The following is a 14,636-nucleotide window of genomic DNA, read 5'->3' as shown; positions in this document are numbered from 1 at the left end:
AGAAATGCTAAAAGAAAAGGAGTACTTGTGGTACCTTAGAGACTAACCAATTTATTTGAGCATAAGCTTTCGTGAGCTACATCGGATGCATCCGATGAAGTGAGCTGTAGCTCACGAAAGCTTATGCTCAAATAAATTGGTTAGTCTCTAAGGTGCCACAAGTACTCCTTTTCTTTTTGCAAATACAGACTAACACGGCTGCTACTCTGAAACCTTAGAAATGCTAAAACACAATGGATCCTGCATCTTCTGTGAGGCCTCTAAGGACTGCAGATGGGTAGGGCATAGATAGATAAAAGCTCTGAAACATAGTAACTAAAGCATATATACAAATATATATATTTGCCTCTCTAAAGACACCAAGATGGCTCTAAATAACTTTGCTTTTGAAGATAAAAATGCAAGGTAATGGAATGCATTTCACAATTTTCTGACTCCAGAATATTTAGTCAGAAATTCTACAGCTAAGATTTCAGTGAACCTCTGATTAAAAGTCATCCATCTATTTCTTAAACCAAAAAATTCCTCACTGGATAGTTACATCTCACTTAATGAATTTCCTGCCACTGCAGGGACCTTGGGCATCTCTGCTGTGGCACACAATAGTTTAGATTCCTGAGTCTGGTAACACTTTGTCTAATTCAGCTTGCTGGGCTTGGTGAGGGGTGACTGTAGGGTGTTTAGTGGCCTGTGAGGCACAAGAAGTCAGACTACATGATCTATTGGTCCCTTCTGGCCTAAAATGCTGAGTCTATGATGGGCAAATGTAAGGATAAACTTTTGATCAACCTATCAGATCTGGGTGACGCCTTTGCAAGGTTAGTCTGATTATCTAGCTTTCTGGAGAGAAAAGTTCTTACCTAAAAGTCACATATTGTATTAATTTAATTTTTTATCAATCTGAAGTTGGCCCTCCTTATTATCAGTGATTTACCCCTCATAAAATGACATTTTGGGGGTAGAAAATCTATTCTTGTTCAATGGATTAATCCTATTGCTTTTGTTAGCGAGTGGTTAAAATTTGTGATATAATTTCTGAGATATAATTTATGTATAAACTTTCAAGCAGGTCAAATATATTTCTAGCTATATCTTCAGATTAGAATGATGTACAACTTCACAGCTCACTTATGCCTTTCAATAGGTCCCTGCCTGTGTTTCCAAGTCCTAGAGTAGTTTTAGAAAATGAGATTTTTTTTTTATTATTCCACTACTATACACTGTTCTGATATTTCCATAGGCAATGGAACTTCCTTGCATTTCTTCACTCTTTAATAGTTTCCAGACACCTGCTCCTTCCTATTTTTATTCTTTGTTCCAGCCATCAATCTGTATAGTAAGTCTTCCTTGATTTCCCTTGTTACCATTAGTTATAGAATGTCAATCTTGTTTAGATTTTACTGGTTTTACTGTGATTTTCTGTATATAATTAGGTAGCACAACAAAATTATATTATCCTGGTTTATTTTTATATTATTGAACAAATGTACAACAAGACTCCTTAATTGTACCTATTTGGGCAAACACAGAACCCAGCTATTTGTCCTCATTAAGAGCTTTATTTAATGCTTAAATTCTCTTATTCAATCTTAAAATGCTATCTAGTTGATGTGATTTTTCAATAAGAATTGATAATTTAAATATTGACATTTTGGATGGCATCAAGATGTTTTTGTTTTCTATTGTGATTAGAACATTTTATTATATTTAAATGTCTGTCCTAATTTTATTTTGTTTTACCAAATCTAGAAGCATTTTTCTTTTATTTCCAAGTATTTCAATGTTTGTAGTAAATTAAACATTAATCTTTCTCTGCAAATGTCAAGTGATATTTAAATGTTTTTTCTGCCAGATAAGTGATTATTAATATTAATGCAATATAATCACAGCTCTTTGTCCTTTTCTTTGATATTTAAGAAAAAATTAAGAATGTCAAAACAGTTCTGCAAAGAGAGAATTCATTGGTCTACCAGCCACTCTCCATTAGCTGAGAGGTAAAAAATTACTGATCTTGTGAGATCACTCACAAATTACTGATCTTGTGAGATGTGTTTATAGCATCAGAAAGGGTTGAAAATGTATTAGTCTATCAGTGATACACTGTGTGTATCAATTCAATGTGCAAATATTCTTTTTAATTTAAATCCCCCTTTTGTCATGCAAATGAAAGATTCTTTGTCACTCTTATAATTAGCCCTTCTTGCACTAAATGAGAATAAAATCTGATCAGAAGTCCATATAGGCAAGGTCATATATCAAACAGAAAATAATCTATGTACAGCTTTGTGAGATGACAAACACACACAAAGCTCAGCATTGAAGCACAGCAGTCAAGACCCACTCCCAGAAATACTGTAAAATAAAAAAGTTTGACAGGCTAGATTTATCTCCATATTCTGTGGCCTTATAAACACATTTGCTGTTTAGATACAGAAGTTAATTCAGCACCAAGGACAATTCAGCAAGGCAAACAGCTGTTAAAATGGTACTACTACATTTTGCCAAACAAAGTAAGATTAATTTAACTTAATTTTCTCACTTCAAATGGTGGCAGTAAAAATCCTATATGATAACTGACACTTTATATGCTATAAAATTGAACAAAAATTGTAATGACAGATGAAGTTGCTTAGAAGATGTTTAATTGGTATATATAAAATCAAAGTAAGCTATGTATTGTAGCACAACTCAAATATAAATGGAATTTGATTCAGCTTATTTTCATTTTCAGAATGGAAGTAAAGATACTTTTGAAAGATGTGATAAAATTATCAATCTTGACCAGCTGTGGTGACAGTGACAACACATCACTCTACGTAAACAGGGAACATCAGCATACTGACAAGACTCCAAACCATGAACGTGATATTTCAAGTCAAGGAGTGATGATTTCATCATGCAAATGTTGGGAGACAGGGCACTCATGACAGTGCACTGCAATCTGAAGGTTGTGATCTGAGCATTCAAGAGGTTGACTCTAGACAGAGCATGGATGTAGGAAAGGCTGGAGAGTGGTTTGTGGGAATTCAGGCTCTAGACTGTTTTCCTTGAGTACCAAACTAGAAGTCAAGACTTCAGCATTCCATTTCTGGTTCTGCCACTGACTGACTCACTGTGTGGCTTTGAGCAAGTCACTTCCCCTCTTTGTGTCTCAGTTTGCCTTGCTGTAAAATTCACATATTTACTCCTACCTCAATGCTTTAAGACTTGATTAAAATTTGTAAAAGTGGTTTGTGATCCTCAGATGAGAGCCGAAACATTGTTACTGAATCAAATCCCAACTCATACATACCATAAAATTAAAAAGAAAAAAATCTTCAAGCTGAGAACAAACCTGAAAATTTAAGCCTGAATTATGATTTGTATAATGAAAGCACTTGCTCTAGAATAGTTATAATGTTGATGCTGAGACACACCATTAAACCACAAAGCACTATGCTAAAGTCAAGTATTAATTTTCAATACTTATGAACTAAGAGTTACCTGTTAAATATTCCCACACAATCAAACAGGTATTTTCACAAAAGGGTAATTTTAGAAGTGACAATTGTGCATGCTCATTTTAAGTTGTAAGATAAAAATAGACATTTTTGTACACAACTATGAATTCATGCACACAAAAAATGTGCTATTTACCTTTAGTAACTTTTGTTCTGACAGTGTTGCTTCCAGAATCACACAGCTGGAGTCATGTAACTAGCGATGCGGACACAGAACTATTTTAAAAGGAATAGTTGCGTGTCGCTCGACTCCTATATACCCACAAATTCAAGTTGAACGAACTATACTAACACAGGGAGCTAACGGGTCATGTTACCTCCAATTACAGTTGGGCTCCTGAGCAGTATGGAGCTGGGAGGGTCAGTGGGGGCAGGACATACAGGCAGAGAACAAGAGTTACTGAAAATGAGTAACCCATGTGACAGATTCAGACCAGAAGAATATAACAGACTCCTGGAAGACAGGTATATCAGCCTTCAGAATGAGCAGGCCCTTGTTCCCTGGATAGACAAACAAAGGCTACTCCAGGCCAAGTAAGACACCTGACGCCAATTAACCAGTTAAGGCCGTTAGGCTAATGGAGACAGCTGGAACCAATCAAGGTCCCACTTATACTGTTTAAAAGCGCTCCTTCCAGTGCCCTCCAGGAGGCTGAGGTGAAAGGAGCTGGAGGAGAGGAAGCATTGCTGAATCCTGAGGTAAGGGTGAAGCTAGGAAAAGGGGACCACGGGGGAAGTGGCCCAGGGAATCAAAGCAGTGTCAGTGGTGAAGGGAAAGCCACCAACATTTGCTATCATTAGGGTCCCTGGGCTGGAACCTGGAGTAGAGGGTGGGCCCAGGTTCCCCCCTTCCCATACTCTACAGTGATCCCCTGGAGAAGGAAAGTAGGACTCAGTCCAGGCAGGAGGCTGAACTGCACCTACTGAGCTCTGTGGAGCAACAGAGACTGTGGGGTATTCCCCCTTCCCATCTCCCATACTGGCCCGTGATGAAAGTAACTCAATAGGCTGTGACTCTTGCTGCTACACTGAGAAAGGGAGGTCACAGTGGGGCCTTATCGAGTTTCTGAGGCCACTGAAACCACCCAGAAGTGCGGGACCCACCAATACAGGCTCAGGACTTTGTCACACCCATTTTTCTCTTTCCCTTTCCAGACATTACCCTCAGAGCCCCACTGTAGAAAACTAGCTAGAAGTGAGCTTTCTGAGTGGTCCTGCTGGTTAAACTGCATCCAGCACCTGTTCTTGGCACACAGACAAGAGAAATTCAATTTGTGAAGGTGTGAACCAAGCTCCATGTATCAGCCTGACAAGTGTCTAAAAAGAGCAAATTACAAATAAATGTCCTAGTAGACCAAGCCTTGAAACATTCAGACCCAGGGACATCAGTTTGATACATAGCCTTATATCCTTAGACAGCCTTTGAGCTGAGATAGCCCCTTTGACAGGGCAAGAAGGAAGACCCAGGTCCCTCCTGTCAGCCAGGAATGTCGATCCAGCCACCTGTAGCTCAGGGGCACCCAAAGGTGTAAGTTTCGAATGGCAACCTAATGATGAAGATTTGATCCCAGAACAATGGGAGAACCTGACTGAGACCAGCACGAGAACCGATAGCCTTCTCCAATGGGGACAAGGCAAATCTTGACGACTAAAGCAGTGGCCCTAATTCAAGCTCCAGAATGAACAGCTTTACAGGGTAATGTGAGACCCCCAAACTCAAGACACAGTGAGACAGTTCCTGGTCCCCAAAAAGTTCCACCAAAGAGTTCCCCACCTAGTGCACTGGTGTGGTTGGGAAGAGAAAAGGCACCAGAGAGGGTGGCCCTCAGGTTCTTCTGGCCAGGGATACACAAAGAGGTAGGCAATATTTATGCCTCATGCCCCAAATGCCAGTTGTCAGGGCCCAAAGGGATGCTGAAGGCCTCCCTAGTTCCACTCCCAGTGGTGGGAGTACTCATGTAGGCATGGATTTAGTGAGGCCCCTTGAGGAAAAGTGCATTGGAGTACTGTTACATATTAGTGACAGTGGACTATGGAACACAGTACCCTGAAGCTATCCCCCTCTGCACAATGAATGCATTGGGGGGGGGGTTGGGATACCTAGGGAAATACTAATGGAGCAGGGGTTCACCTTTTTGTCCAAACTGATGTGGGAATTGTGCAAATTACTGAAGATCAAAGCCTTCAAGACCGCCATTTACCATCCACAGATCAATGGGCTATTCGAGTGGTTTAATGGGATCCTGAAGGCAATGTTAAGGATATTCTTGGGCACAGACCCTCGATACTGGGACCAGCTACTGCCATCACTGCTATTCGCCATACAGGAGGTTCCCCAAGCGTCTACAGGGTTCTCACCTTTTGAACTGTTGTCCGGGAGACAGCCCAGAGGGATTCTGGACCCAGGGGTGAAAGTAAGTCGAGTGACTTACCGGTACGCTAGGGCCAGCTCTGGCCCCCAGAAGGGGCAGGGCCTAGGGCGGAAGGGGTGGGGTTGAGGGGGTCAGAGCCAGCCCCAGCCCACCCTGTAAGGTAAGTGCCCCCCCGCCCAGGGTAGCAGCAGGAGCCTGGGGCTCGGGGGCTATTTAAAGGGCCCAGGGCTCCCCTCTTCTACCGCCCTGCCCTTTAAATAGCCGCCGGAGCCCTGGGGAAGTGGCGGGGCTCCAGTGGCTGTTTAAAGGACCGGGGTGGCAGAGGCAGCTGGAGCCCCAGCCCTTTAAATCACCCCCGGCAGCCCCCCCACCCTAGGGCTCTGGGGGCTGTTTAAAGGGCCCGGGGCTCCCCTGCTTCTACCGTCCCAGCCCATTAAATAGCTGCCAGAGCCCTGCAGCCGCTACCCCAGGGCTCCAGCAGGAGGGCTCTGGAGGCAATTTAAAGGGCCTGGGGCTCCAGCCACTGCTGGGAGCCCCAGGCCCTTTAAATTGCCCCCTGGGGAAGCCGGGCTGCCCCAGTACTGTGCGCTGGCTCTTGCCGGTACACTGTACCGGGGAGTACTGGCTTGCTTTCATCTCTGTCTGGACCTCTGGGAAGCCTAGGAGGAAGAGAAACCCAGGGTCATGAGCTCAATATCACCTATGCTCCAGCTATGAGACTGGCTCAAAGCACTCAGGGGGCTTTGCAAAAGATAACCTGGTGAAAGCCAAACAAGTCCAGGAACGCATCTACAACAATGGGGAACAGTTGTACACAACTGAATCTGGTGACAGGGTGTTACTGTTACTCCCAACATCAGAATCAAAACTACTGGCCTGGTGGCAAGGGCAGTTTGAAGTGGTAAGGAAGGTACAGCCAGTCGACTGTGAGATCCGTCAACCTGGAAAATTAAGAGACACAGATATATCATGTCAACCTCCTAAAGGCCTAGAATCATAGAATCATAGAATCATAGAATATCAGGGTTGGAAGGGACCCCAGAAGGTCATCTAGTCCAACCCCCTGCTCGAAGCAGGACCAAGTCCCAGTTAAATCATCCCAGCCAGGGCTTTGTCAAGCCTGACCTTAAAAACCTCTAAGGAAGGAGATTCTACCACCTCCCTAGGTAACGCATTCCAGTGTTTCACCACCCTCTTAGTGAAAAAGTTTTTCCTAATATCCAATCTAAACCTCCCCCATTGCAACTTGAGACCATTACTCCTCGTTCTGTCATCTGCTACCATTGAGAACAGTCTAGAGCCATCCTCTTTGGAACCCCCTTTCAGGTAGTTGAAAGCAGCTATCAAATCCCCCCTCATTCTTCTCTTCTGCAGACTAAACAATCCCAGCTCCCTCAGCCTCTCCTCATAAGTCATGTGCTCTAGACCCCTAATCATTTTTGTTGCCCTTCGCTGGACTCTCTCCAATTTATCCACATCCTTCTTGTAGTGTGGGGCCCAAAACTGGACACAGTACTCCAGATGAGGCCTCACCAGTGTCGAATAGAGGGGAACGATCACGTCCCTCGATCTGCTCGCTATGCCCCTACTTATACATCCCAAAATGCCATTGGCCTTCTTGGCAACAAGGGCACACTGCTGACTCATATCCAGCTTCTCGTCCACTGTCACCCCTAGGTCCTTTTCCGCAGGAAGGAAGGCCCAGGAGGGCCTACTGATAACACCACACTCACCAGAGCCAGAGCTGGGACCAGCTGTGATGTCTCCAGACCCAGCTGGAGTTCTGCCCGATGCAGCGAGGACAAATGCTACAACAAATCCAAGCATTGCCCACCGTGTTCTCAGCCCTCCCGGGGAAGATTCTCCTAACCCACCACTACATCGTGATGACAGCAGGGCAGAGTGTGCACGAGAGTCATCAACCCCTGCTGCAGAAGATGTGGGAAGTGATCTGCGAAGAACTAAAAGCTATGCTAACGCTGAGAGTCATCAAGGAGTCACGCAGTGAATGGAAAAGTCCGATCACACTGGTAGCAAAAGCGGATCACTCAATGTGGTTCTGCATAGACTTTTGGAAAGTCAATGTGATATCAAGGTTTGATGCATATCAAATGCCCTGGGTGGATAAGCAGCTAGAGAGACTGCAGAACGCCAACTACATCTCCACTTTGGACTTAACCAAATGTACTGGCAGATTCCCCCTTATGGTGGACACCAGGGAAAAGATGGCCTTCCCTACTGCCATTGGTCTATACCAATGTGGGACTATTCTATTTAGCTTCCATGGATCAGCAGCCACCTTTCAGTGGCTGATGGACTGGGTGCTGCAGTCCCACAATCAGCACGAAGCTGCCTATATTGATGACAGTCATATATAGCTGCAACTGGGAAGAGCTCCTGCAGCATGCCACCACAGTTGTTCAGGCCTTCAAAAAGGGCTAACGGAATCCTGCTGAATGCCACCTCAGAGGTAGGCGACATGCCTTGGATACACTGTATGGCAGTGTCAATTGCACCCCCAGTGCACAAGGTCCAAGCGTTGGCAGATTGCTCAATACCATCAACCAAAAAGCAGGTCTGGCACTTGGCCAGCTATTACAGGAGGTTTCTACCTGACTTCACCTACTTTGTAGCTGCTCCACCCTTACCAACCTGGTCAAAGGCACCAGCCCCAAAGTGCAATGGATGAAGGCCTGCGACCAGGCCTTTGGGATCCTAAAGAGCTGGATAATCCAGGGACCAGTTCTCTTCCACTCTGACTTCACTCAAATCAAAATGCATTTTTTTTTTTTTGTGAACGCTTCATGCATTTGAGCCCAGAAAGATATAAAATGGCTACTTCAACTTCAGATTTTTTCCTCCCTGGGTCTATGTTTGCTGGGAGTGGAGTATTGTGGGGACACAGTTTCAACAGCAACAAAATATACATTCATTTGAAATAATGAATAATGTCAAATTTAAAAAAAAAGTCAAGTATGATTATCTGTGGTGGGGCACACTCACCTCTTGTGAGTACCCCTTGACAGCTGGGTGCAAATATGCACTCTCTCTGCTCGTGGTGCCCCATCAGATGTTTCCCTCATCAGACAGGTCTTCAGTGGCTCAGCCCTCCGGCTAAGTCACACATAGTCTAAAATGGATGAACCCCTTCTAGGGTAACAAAGTTCCAACAAGGACTATCACTGCACCTGTGTTGGTATCTGCAGTCCTGTCTCTGGGCTCAGTTCTCAGCCTCTTCTGGGCTAGCTTTAAGTCTCACCCTGCCCTTTATAGAGCAGTGCCCCCAAGGCTTTCTCCCTGGAGACTCTTTGCCTATAGTGGTTCTGTGGTATCCCAGCTTTCCAGCCAGGTCACTCCTTAACTTCAGTCCCCTTCATGGGGGAGGGGAAGACAAAAGTTCAGTGAAGGGTTGGCTGGCTCCAAGGTCTCCAGTCCCATTCCTGTTAAACTCCCAGGTCCTTTCTTGGGCTTCTAACACAGATTTTAGGCCACTGTGATTTTAGGCTAGGGCTTAGGCCACTTTTCTGGTGGGGGCACCCAGGCATGCCCACTACTCCAGGTCCTTACCCAGGAACACTACAGATAGCAGCCACATGCTGCCTTCCTTTAATGGTTACTGCTGCTTTCACTGGGCTGCTTCTCACTTAGTCCCATCACATTCTTGGGTTCTCTGTTCCCTGTTTGAGCAGCATCTCTCCCAGGCCTCTTTACTTTTGGAGTTTAACAGTCTTCCAGTTCTCCTTCCCCGTTCTGGTCCTAGACAGCAACTGACCTGCTCAGACCCTGGAGCTCCTTTTAAGTGAGCCTGCTGAGCTCCCACTGGCCACTTCCCTGCAGCCTGTTTAGGCAGGCCTGGAGAACCCACCTTCACTGCTCTTTTTCTGAGGTGGGGTGTGGTAGGACTGCAAGACCTCCAGCAGGGGATCTCAAAGGGCCTAGTACACCCCATCACATAGTCTTACACACAAAAATGAGCAAAAATAAACATTTTTAACTACAAACAAAATGTGTAATTGTTTTCCATGGTCAATTTCAGCTCAGATGTTGCTTTTGAGTCTTCAACAGCAGTGACCAACACACACATACTAGTGCTGCTTCTATTCTGAACTAATTCATCTCTTGCATTTCTAAAGAGTATTCCTAATTTGCCCCTTTTAATGTAAAACCTGATTGACAGTGTATTGTACCTTTGATACTGCACCCTGACAATGAAACTGTGCCATGACCATTTTACACTAAAATTTAATCTCAAAAATAATTCTTTGTTCTCACATGAAAAGCAGTTGTGGCATGAGTGTAAGTCATTTGGCAAATACACCACATATAAAATTAACCACAAAAATATAAGTCTTAATTATAATTACTTGTTTAATTCAAAGTTAATTTTAATTATGAGGTTTAATTTAACCTAGGCGCATGTACTTTACAGCATGTTGGCTGTGAGTTACAAAAGAATCTTGGTATATTAAATATATTATAAGCATGCCTTAGATTAGGAAACATGGTTTAAGCAGTTACCTCACAAATTGCTAGCATCTTAAAGTACCAAATGATTCTTTTTTTTTTTTTTAATTTTAACATTCTTCATTATACCTTTAAAAGCTGTAGTTCTTTCACTTCTTTATTTAGAAAGAATACAGTAGTTATTTAAATGTATTAATGGTATGATTTGTCAGTGCTGCTCCAAGCAGTAATGAAATAATGAAGCTACAGACCCAGGAGGTTCCGGAGTCTTAGCTGTTACCTTTACGGCTCTTAACCACACTAATGACAGAATATACACTTCATAATTCAGTGATGGATTTCCTGTCCTTCTGCACCTGAGACATGCAGGGGGCTCCCAGGCAGCTGCAGAGGGAGTGTTAGTAGCCTTAAGACCCCAGTAGCCTCCCACACTCATGTGATGGGGGCCCAATATTCCAGGGTAGTTTGGGAAATAGTTTATACTTTTAAAAGAAAAAAGAACTAATAATACAAGGTAGAAAGGCTATTGGAGATAGCTTATTGCTGGGAAGGGGAGCTACAGCTTATTTTATAAATAAAATAGTATAAAAATAATAGGTCACTTTTTCTAGGGTAAAGGAAATCCAAAGGAGCACAGGGCATTATGGTTTGATTATAATTAATATTCTTTTTTAAAAAAAGTGATTAGGAATCATCAGGTTGATTATACTGTTCAGTTTATAGCCCCAATCCTGCAACCTGCTACACCTATGTAACCATATGGTATCTTTACTGTTACCCTCATTCTCCTTCCCCCTTTCCTTTTTGTTGTTCATTACAGCCATTTGTATCTCATCTTTAATTAGGCCCTGAACCAGTCCTGCAATTAAATCCACACAGGTAGATCCTTGTGATTACACATACCTCATTGAAATCAGTGGTGCACCACACACATAAAAGGGTTCACGCATGTGGCTATGACTGCAGGGATTGTAGGCTTACACTGTAAACTCTTCAGAGAAAGGACTATCTCTACCTATTCCATTGTGCTAGGTGCTGTGCAAATGGACTCAATCCTGATTAGGACCCCTGGGTATTACCACTCTAAAAATAAAAATATTCATCATTTTCTTACATCTATTTCTGTAGACCACGTTTATTTTTTTAACAACAGGTCTAAAATGTCAGTTAAAAATCACATTTGCAAATAAGTTTTGGTTTGATTGTTTGGGTTTGCATTGTTATATCTTTCCTTAGGATGTGCAAACCAACTCATAAGGCCACAAATTCAATGTCCACTTTAGATATAGCAATCATTGTAGAACTTCAGAGATTCATATTACACTAATCTGTATATATTCTAATCCTTGGTATACCTTATAATTCACACACAAATTTATTATTTTTATAAAATATACTACTAATTACTTACCAGTTCAGTAGGAAACCACATAGGTAATTAAGACTAAGCTATAATGGTAAAAACAAATGACAAACATTTTGTATTCATATCCTTACTTTTCCATATAAATCAGTAATTTACCATAGGTCTCTCTTATTTGTGCCAATTAACGAAGTCCTATTGCAACTTTCCCCAAAAACATTTTATCTCTATGTGTAATTTGAATCAGGCCCAAACGTAGTATGCTGTAGAAGAACCTGTTGTGTTCTCCCTATTCTTCTGTACTCATTATTCTTTGTTGGTCCCTCCCACAGCCCTGGTCACCCTGGATGACCTAGCATTGCCACTCCTGTGGTGGGGAGGTATTCCTGTTTGGCTGAATATACAGTGCACGCCTAATAATGTGTTAAAGCACAGGGGAATCTAGACTAGTCTTCCTAGACAAGAAAGTCTACATTCATCTACCATGACAAAACACAACACACACTTTTGTTTAGTATGATAGAGCCATAAGAGATCTGAGCCTAAATCTAGCTCAGTGGATAGGGTATAGGACTGGGTGTCAAGAGAAATAAGTTCTATTATTGTTAACAATGCTAATATTATAAAGAGATAAAGTCAGAGCTCTAGGAAAATTTATATTCACCTCATGAGAGGTGCCTAGATATCACAGTGACTGGTGCAGTAGAAACAGATCAGACAGACAACTGTCACTGAACGTCATTTCAGCCATTCTGGATGCTCTGATTTGCATATGTGCTCTGATTGGTTTACATTCATCTAGGAGTCTGTCTTATTGACCTCTGGTTCGGTGAACAACAGAAAACTTTCCCACTTTTTTTTTTTCTTCACATTACCTTTTTAAAAGGCTCCAGAGGCGATCCTGGCAATTACAGGCTGTTAAGCCTAACTTCAGTACCAGGAAAATTGGTTGAAACTACAGTGAAAAGCAGAATTATCAGACACATAGATAAACATGATATGTGAGGGAAAAGTCAACACAGCTTTTGTATTGGGAAATCATGCCTCACCAATATATACAAAGTGATGGGGTCTAAATTAGCTATTATCACTCAGAAAGAAATCTTGGAGTATTTCTCTGAAAACATCTGCTCAATGTGCAGCAGCAGTCAAAAAAGCTAACATTGTTAGGAAACATTAGGAAAGGGATCAATAATAAGAGAAAAAATCATATCACTCTATAAATCCATGGTATGCCTACACGTTGACTACTGTGTGCAGTTCTGGTTGCTCCATCTCAAAAAAGATAGAACTGGAAAAGATACAGAGATGGACAACAAAAATTACTAGGGGGTATGGAACAGCTTCCATATGAGGAGAGATTAAAAAGACAGGGACTATTCATCTTAGATAAGAGATGAGTAAGAGGGTTATGACAGAGGTCTCTAAAATCATGAATGGTGTGGAGAAAGTGAATAAGGAAGAGTTATTTACTTCTTCACATAACATAAGAACTAGGGGTCACCCCATGAAATTAATAGGCAGCAGGTTTAAGACTAATATAAGGAAGTACTTCTTTACACAACTCACAGTCAACCTGTGGAACTTGTTGATAGGGGACATCATGAAGGCCAACAGTATAACTGGTTCAGAAAGAATCAGATAAATTCATGGAGAATAGGTTAATCAATGGCTATTAGCCAAGATGGTTAGGGAGACAACCCCATGCTCTGGGGGCTGGTCTACACTACCGCTTAAGTCGATGTAACTAACGTCGCTCAGGCATGTGAAAAAGACACCCCTCTGAGTAACGTAAGTTACATGCTGTTAAGTTAAGTGCTGTCCACACCGGTGCTATGTTGGTGGGAGACACTCAAGGTGGAGTCAAAGTCAGAAGTCAAACCAAGGGTCGAAGCCAGAATCAGAGGGAGGAGTTAAACCAAGTATCAAGCTGGAGTCAGGGTTAGGGCAGAGGTGCCCTAGAGCGAGGCAGAAAAGTAGGAAAGAGGAGCAGAGGAGGATCTGGAGTAAGGAGGACAGGAACCAGGAACAGGCAACTCAAGGTCCAAAGTGGCAGCCAGCCAAGGATCCACCTAGTTGCCCAGACAATTTCCTTTGCCTCCTTCTGGCTTAAGTAGTGCATACAAGCTAATCGGTGGGGTCAGATGTTTCCACAGTCAAGAGCTTTGTGGGCAGAGCCCTTGGTAAGCTGGTGAGCTGCCGGGTGGTGGTTGCGGTCTGAGCACTGCCTGGGGACTCATGCGTCCAGGTTCATGACCTGTGATCCCTCACAAATAGTTCCAGAGGGAGGCTGTGTGGATCATTAAGATGACAAGAATGAAGGAGTGGGCTTGAAGAGGTGGGCTTAAGGAGGGTTCCTAGTAAACAAAGATAGAAAGCCTGTTTTGGGAGCAACAAGTTAAAAGAATAGAAAGCATGAAGTTTGGAAAAGGGAAAGATGAAGGGAGGAGTAAACCCCAAAGGATCAGGAGGACCACACAGATGGGGAGTAAGAAGAAGAAAATACAGAAGCAGGTGGAGGCAAGATGATATAGGGTCCAATAGATGAGGATGAGGAGCTCTAATCTGATGCAATAAGAGAAAAGAAGTCAATGGAGAGATACAAGAAGTATGGAAGAGGACTTTGGTCAGACCTGAAGAGAGAGATGATTTTGGCAGTAGGCATTTCAGACAGAAAGGAAGGACTAGAGGTGAGAAATGGTGAAGACAGACAGGAGAACATTACAATAACCAAAGCAACATAACTAGAGTGTGGAAGAGGGTTTTGCCATGGGGCCAGCGAGGAATGGGTGAATTGTGGTGATACTTAAGCAGAAGAACTGACACTACTCAGCAAGAGAATATGCCTGGCCTAGGACTTCTCACACATATGTAATAAGAAACAAGCCCCTAAATTTTCTTTTTGCTATTAGTTTATTTATGTTTCAAATGAAAACA

At 42.8% G+C, this 14,636-nt stretch overlaps 1 protein-coding gene and 1 long non-coding RNA gene across 3 annotated transcripts in view; one reads left to right on the top strand and one right to left on the bottom strand.

Annotated features, from left to right (window-relative positions):
* The window catches only part of LOC102939366 (AGBL carboxypeptidase 4), a 1,380,179-nt gene that overhangs the window by 1,316,115 nt on the left and 49,428 nt on the right, over positions 1 to 14,636 (bottom strand). The window lies entirely within an intron of this gene.
* LOC122466812 lies at positions 4,152 to 8,637 on the top strand. The gene is made up of 3 exons (XR_006292650.1): positions 4,152 to 4,199; positions 4,656 to 5,357; positions 7,550 to 8,637. It is a non-coding gene; the product is annotated as an uncharacterized LOC122466812 (long non-coding RNA).

Source organism: Chelonia mydas, chromosome 8 (assembly GCF_015237465.2).
Source record: "Chelonia mydas isolate rCheMyd1 chromosome 8, rCheMyd1.pri.v2, whole genome shotgun sequence".
Classification (NCBI taxonomy): Eukaryota; Metazoa; Chordata; order Testudines; family Cheloniidae; genus Chelonia; species Chelonia mydas.
Note: the sequence above shows the minus strand (reverse complement) of the source record. Positions and strands in the feature narration are given on the sequence as shown.